Raw genomic sequence first — 7,263 nt, forward strand, 5'->3', positions numbered from 1 at the left:
TGCTCCTATATTTTTCACTTCATGCATCCAATGAAGTGGGTTTTAGCCCTTGAAAGCTTATGCCCAAATAAATGTGTTAGCCTCTAAGGTGCCACAAGGACTCTGCGTTGTTTTTACCAATTCGTTGAACTTTTTACTTTTGGAATCGCTGTACTTTGTTAAGTAACCTTTCACTGGCTCTCACTCTGAACACCTCTCAGTGCTGTGTTCGAAGCTGGGGCGTGCTGCTCTTTGGAAGCAGTGTGTCTGTAAGTATTGGGAGGCACCAGTGGAGCCGGGGCTGGGCTTTCCAAGGAGCTGTTCAGAGGGCTTGGCAGTTAGAGTGTGCTTACTGCCAATCTGCAGAGGGACAATGGCACCTGGGCTGGGAGAGGCATGCTTGGGTTGCTGGTGGGGTCAGAGAGCTGAACAGGTACAGCCTGGGTCGCCTGGGAAGTGTCACACCCAGCCCTCACAGAACTGCACCCCTTTCTGGGATGTCTGCCCTTCCCCTGTGATGTGGGATCCCACTGATGAAATGGATACAGAGTCACACAGACTGGAAGTAGATAGACACAACGCGTGCATACACACACACAAACACATCAGATACATGTATGCACACACACATCCCCTCATACACAAATTGGATGCACACAAACACACACATTGGATACATGTATGCCACACACACCCCTGACACATACATTGGATACACACATCAGATACATGTATGCACATACACGCACCCCTCACACACACATTGGATACACAGAGAGAGAGAATATCAGAGAGAATATGCAAACACATGCCCACAATGGTGAGCACACCCTCACACACACACATTGTGTGGTTACTGCTCATTTCTTCCCCTTCCACAGCTCTTCTGGGAAAGAATGCCCCTGAACAGCTGCAAGCTGGGGCCTGGCCGGCAGCTGCGGCTGAGCTCCCAGAGCAGCCCAGTTCAGCACGGGGCTGGGGAGCTCACACCGAACGCTGGGAATTGGGCACGTTGTCAATTGCTGCTCCTACTTGGCTAATATAAAACTAACTGTACCCAGAGTCCAGCTGTGCCCCAGATCCGCCTGCTACCCAGAGACAGGCCTTCCCTGGCTGGCCTGCTGCCACTACTCTAACGGGGCTGCCAGCAATGTGCCCCCCCCCCCACCGCCCTGTGATCAGCTCCATGGCCCTGGCATGTGTGCACTAGGACCGGGCACTTTACCCCTTCAAACTAAACTGCTTCCTGCAAGCCAGACCAGGGGAGGCCAGGCGTCCGGCTAGAAATGGCCAGACACGGACCTGCCACGGCTGGGTACTGCTAGTGCAGCAGTGATCACACTGAGGCTGGGGTGTGTGTGGCAAGCATGTGTGTAGTTGTGTGCGTGGTGTGTGTGCCCATGTATGTATGTCTGTGTGTGTGTGTATCTGAGACTGTGTATGGTGCTGTGTGCATATGTGTGTGACCGTGTATATACACATCCATGTGTGTGTATGCAGTTGTGTGCATGTGTGTGTCCATGTATGTGTGCATCCAGTTGTGTGCATGTGTGTGCCCGTGTATGTGTGCATCCATGTATGTGCATGTGTGTGTCCGTGTGTGTGCAGTTGAGTGCATGTGTGTGTCCATGTATGTGTGCATCCAGTTGTGTGCATGTGTGTGCCCGTCTATGTGTGCATCCATGTATGTGCATGTGTGTGTCCGTGTATGTGTGCATCCAGTTGTGTGCGTGTATGTGTGCATCCATGTATGTGCATGTGTGTGTCCGTGTGTGTGCAGTTGAGTGCATGTGCATCCGTGTGTGTATATCTGTCTGCAAACGTGTGTAGCAAGGGCAGCTGGGGACACGAAGGGGCCAGAGAGTCAGCACACTTCCCCTCTGTAGTCCAGAGGGAGGCAGGAGCAATATCAGTGCCTGTCCTGTCCTCGGGGTGAGTCTCCCTCTCCCTCCAGGGCTCTCACTGACCCTACACATAGTCCCACCCCTACGTCCTGGGAGCACCCAGGTTGTCCCATCTCCTTCAGGCTGGGCAAGCAGTGACGTGGCCTTGGCACCCTGCCCCCAGCTGATGAGTTTCCAGCTCTGCTCTCCAGCCGGACATGATGGAACAGAAGCAGTGGGAGCAGCTGAGCGAGGTGGCTTTGGCCTGCCTGGCCAGGAGAGCCATGTGGCTGACTTGGGACCCTTGCTCCTCCAGCACGGCCATCCCCCTGTTCATTGCTGCTGTTTGCTACCCTCTCTCCTCCCCTTGCAGCTAGGTTGCAGCTGCCCATCCCTCCAGAGGGCCCCCGACCCTCCGCCTCCCCCGTCACTCTGCATCAGGGGCGGGGAGCAGCCTGTCCCGTGCATCTTGCAGGGATTAGATAACTTTGGAGGCTCCCATTGGGCTCGGCTCATGGGAGGCAGGGGCTTCTGGCAGCAGCAGGCGCCGCAGTGCACAGGGCTAGGGAGCAGTGAGGCACTGAGCTGTGCAGGACACGTGCTGATGGAGCGTGTATCTGTGGTGCTCTGGGTCCTGCTGCTGCTGGGGAAGGACACATGGCACTAGACCAGGGAGTAGACCAAGGGGAGCCCCAAGGTCAGAGATTCTTGTTGCAGCCAGAACTGAGTTGTAAGTGTAAGTGGGGGAATGGTCCCACTATTGTGGGGAACTTTCCTGGCTTATACATGACCCTGGTAGAATGGGCTGGTGAAAGGATCTGAGTCCTCACTCCCACCCCCTTTACCCAGAGGCCTGTCTGACCTCAAGGGCTCCCCTTGCACTCTCCTGTGGCAGAGTCCTCGTAATCCCGACAAGGCTGGGCCCAGGATTCCTGAGGGGCTCCACCCCCAACCTTGTCACGGTCACGTAGGGCAGGGTGATGCGCTCTGCTCTGGATGCTTCCCTGACCCTCTGATCATCACATACAGTTCAAAGCAAGTACAATTTATTAAACAGCAACCAACTACAAAAATCAGGAGAAAACGGGAACCAGTTAAAGGAAAACCCGTCACCCTGCTCCATGGCACGAGGACATCACAACCAGCGACTCTGGAATGTAAGGGCAGCTCACAGTCCGTCCCTCACATGGCCCCAGCCCTGCTGCTGCTCTGCCTCCAGCTCCCTGGGCTGCTTCTCCGGCCCCTCTGGCTCTGGTTGCTGCAGCTCTGCTCCCAGGACTGACCAGCTGCTCCCTGGGCTGGTTCTCTCTGGCCTCTGCTCTCTCCTTAGCTCAACCTGCTCTGGCCCAGGCAGTTCCAGCTCTCACGGAGGATGGGACCCCACAGCCTCCTGACTCCCTCATTAGCCTGCCTGCCCTGTCAATCAGGCTGACCTGGAGCACTGGCCTCTCCCCATTGCCCCTGGGGACTGTCAGGGTCCTGGTTTCCCATCGACCCTTCTCCTTCCTTTTGATACTGGGAGGTAGCCACCCAAACCCGCCACTGAGTTTTAGTAAGGGGACAACAGTCCCCTTACATAAGGATCAGCTGCTGCTGAGATGGGCCCTGCTGGGCAGGTCCCATGATGCAAAGGGAGCTGTGAGTTTAGGCTCTCACACCACATGTCATGTGCCATGGGGAGTGGGAGGATGATCCATTACCATTGGTCTATAATAACAGTTATATTAATATCCTGGGTTCCATCCCCAGTGGTGTGAGGGAGCGTTGTACAGTGGTTAGAGAAAGGAGCTAGTCAATAGCAATCCCTGATTCGAGTGCTTACAGCAAAGGACTGGGAGTCAGGACTCCTGGGTTCTTTACCTGCCTTTGTGAGAGGAGTGGTGTCTCGAGGTTGGACTCCTGGGTTCTGTTGCTAGCCCTGTCACTGACTCTGTGTGGGGCTTGGTCAGGACACTTCCCCACTTCGTGCTTCCATTTCCTCCTCTCTAGGATGGTCAGTGTTACTGAGCTGCCTTGGGCAATTCTGTTAGCGTGGCTGGAGGGTGATTGGTCTGAGCTGTCCAGTGGACAGAGCCATGGAGGGGCCAGTTTGCTATGTGGATTGATCTCACTGACTCAAGATGTCAAGTGGTTCGAGCAGCACATGGGTTTTCTCTGTGATCGCCCCACGCTGAATAATGAGCTTAGCTAACCCCCCTTGGGAACCAGGGAATAAAACATGGAGCTTCTCATCCCCACGGCATCGGCTCATCTTCCTCGGTCGCTCTCCACTTTTGAAGGCTGTGCACTGGCTGGTTTGGAGTGAGCAGTGGGTCTGGGCAGTCAGTTCCTAGTGGAAAGGGCCCAGAGCCCACACCTCTAGCAATCGCTTGTCCCCAGGACGGCATTCTCCAATGAGTCATTGCCCATCTCTGGGGCTGGCTGGGGAGAAGAAAGCTGGATCAGCACTGCCTGGGGGAATGCTCAGTGCCCTTCCCCCTGGCCATGGGTGCTGGGTGGGGGAGGGTGTCTCCCCAAATCCGTGCCTTTTTACCAGTGGTGCGGGAATGTGTGAGAGACATGTAAGTGCTTGGCACATGGCCATTCTGCTAAGGGTGAGGAGGGCTCTCTGTCACCTGGAGTCGTTGAGTCAAGCCTGGGTGTCTCTTTCTAAGGTACAGCAACACTCCAATAGCAAACCCATGGCACCAAGCCTCAGAGCCCAGATCAATTGACTCAGGCTTGTGGAGCTTGGGTTATGAAGCTAAAAATAGCCGTGTAGACGTTCGATCTTGAGCTGGACCCTGGGCTCTTAGACCCACCCCCTCATGGGATTCAGACCCTGGGCTCCAGCCACAGTCTAAACATCTCCACTGCAATGTTTAGCCCCACAGCCCAAACCTTGTGATCCCAAGTCAACTGATCTGGGCCAGCTGAGACTGTGCTGGGTCTGTTATTGCAGTGTGAACGTACCCATAAAGATCTGCTCTAGCTCAACCAGACTTGCTGGTCGCAGGGCAGGAACCTCTGGGCGGTGCTTTGCAGGAGCTCCAGTTGGATGAATAGAACCGTCCCTTCTAGCCTTAATATCTATTAAGCATGCCATGGCTCTGGGCGGTGCTGCTAGAGCCCTGAGGCCTCTAGATGTGTCTATAAAATACATGGTAACATAGATCGCAAACCTGAGCCACAGAGAGAAGGGACTTGGCCAAACTGGCAGAGGTGGGAACAGAACCCTGGTAAATGGACCTCTCTGCTGTCAGATGGGTAATATGGAGCTAACTCAATTGTGCAACCTACTATATGGAGACTGGTCTGGGGTGGGTGAATGCACATGCACCATTCTGAATGTGTGGTTCACCCCATCCCAGAACCCATTACACTCTGTTCTGAGACATGCAGGGCCCAATCCAGCTCCTAGTGAAGTCAATGGGAATCACTCTCCTTGCTTTCATTGGAGGTGGCCAAGGCCCTGACACCAACACCGTTACAGCTGGAGTGAGAGTCTGTGCAACATGGTTGGTGGGAGGCCAGCCAACGGGCCAGCTGCCCTGGATTCAGCAAGAGCAGAAAAAGAGAAAAAACGAGAACAATCCACAGCCCTGACAAGGCCATTTAAAACAAGAGCCACAGCTTTATTTGAGCCAACAAGCCGATTTTGCTTTCTTTACAAAAGGATAGAACGTTTGCTCTTAGTACAAAACAAAATGAATCAATAATAAATCTAGGGGCTGTACAAATAGGTTCCTTTGGAGTTCAAGACATTACAAAATTCCAAATTCGATACAAATTTCCTCTGAAAAATAGTGAAGCTTCCCCATAAAGGGCTCTCTAGGCCAACAGTCGTAGAGTGGGATTCCAAAAATAGTTGCCTGGCTTTCCTTGAAAAGAAAACACAAATAATTGCATTGCATAGCCTTTAAAAGTTATTGCTCGTATAGAAGTGTTTAGGGACGGAATCAGGAATTGGTGGGCAAAGTCCTACAAAGATCTTCGAAAAAACAAAGAAGGGCCACATTAAATATGCAATTCCTTGGTTAAATGCTTGGTTTAATAACCAGAAAATGGGCACAGAGGCAGCAGAGGGAGAATAAATTAAATAAATAATGTCTAATAAATAATCATGGAGCAACAGCACTGCAAAAACCTACATGCATTTCCCCACAAAGCTAAACTCCAACTAGACACTTTAAAGTTGATTGGGAAACAAGCAGGTTATTTAGCACGTTCCACATTTTCTGTAAAATGGAAAGAAAATAAATTAGACCCAGTTAAATAATAAATAAGACAGGAACTTAAGACACACTTATTTTGGCAGGATCTGTTTTCGAAACACAGGGTATGATAAATATAATGCAAACCAGAGTGACACATTTGCTCTGGCCATGGGTCTGCGGTTGAGTTTAAAACTCTTTTTAATGATTATGTCCAAGTTTTAGCACAGCTAAGACTCTTCTGCAAGGTAAAGAGCATTACAGTTTGGAGTCTTCCGTTTCTCCGCAGGTTTCATTTAACTGCACCACATGTTTCTGCACATGGTCTCAGACATGGCCTTAAAAAGGGTTTCATGCTCTGATAATCTCATGCTGGTTTTGATCAACACAAAAAGTCCTGCAGGACCAGATTTCACTGGGGAGGGGAGATCAGCAGCCTCGTGACAGGAATAGATGTGGGAGATGATTTGATTTCCTTGAAGCTTTTAACATGGGCCGATCTTCTAGTGCCTGATTGAGAAGGGGACAGTGAAGACAAAGTGTCCAGGATTTCAAGCTTGTTTTCTCCATTGAGTTAGACGCTTCAGGAGGGAATAATAGTTTTGTTCCTGCTAGGAGTACAGGGAACGTTTGGGAGCTGGGAGGATATCAAACGCATTGAAGAGCTGGCTGGGAGAACCCGTCACCACATATGTCTTTTTGCACATTTATTTTAGTGTTGTCTGAAACTGGTTCAGATAATCGCCACCTTCCCCAGCCAATACAGCCACAGCTGGACTTGAGAGACTACTAGGGAAAAGCTGAACTGCCTTTCCCAGGAGCATAGTCCATGTTGTGCTCATCATTCAGAATTAAAAAACCCTGCATGCTGCCCTCAGAACAGTGGTTATTTATCATGTGGCTGAGTATCCACACTCTGGGAGTATCTTGCATCTAAATTGTGTTGGTGGGATTCCTCAGGATGAAGTCTGGGTGCAAAGGCAGGGTTTTGGTGCCAAGACACCCAAAAGAAGGAGCTAAAGCTAATGGCAACAGACAAATAGAAGGTTTGTCCAGTGGCTACTGCACTGATCCTTCTTCGCCCCCCGGCAGGGATGGAGATTTCCACAGTATCTTTTTCTGGTTCTAGTCTAGCTGTCTGTGTTTGTCTCTCTTTCTTGATTCTTGATTCGAGCTCCTTTGGGAGGCAGTTATGAAACATTGAGCCA

This window comes from Mauremys reevesii, linkage group 25 (genome assembly GCF_016161935.1).
Source record: "Mauremys reevesii isolate NIE-2019 linkage group 25, ASM1616193v1, whole genome shotgun sequence".
NCBI classification, from domain to species: domain Eukaryota; kingdom Metazoa; phylum Chordata; order Testudines; family Geoemydidae; genus Mauremys; species Mauremys reevesii.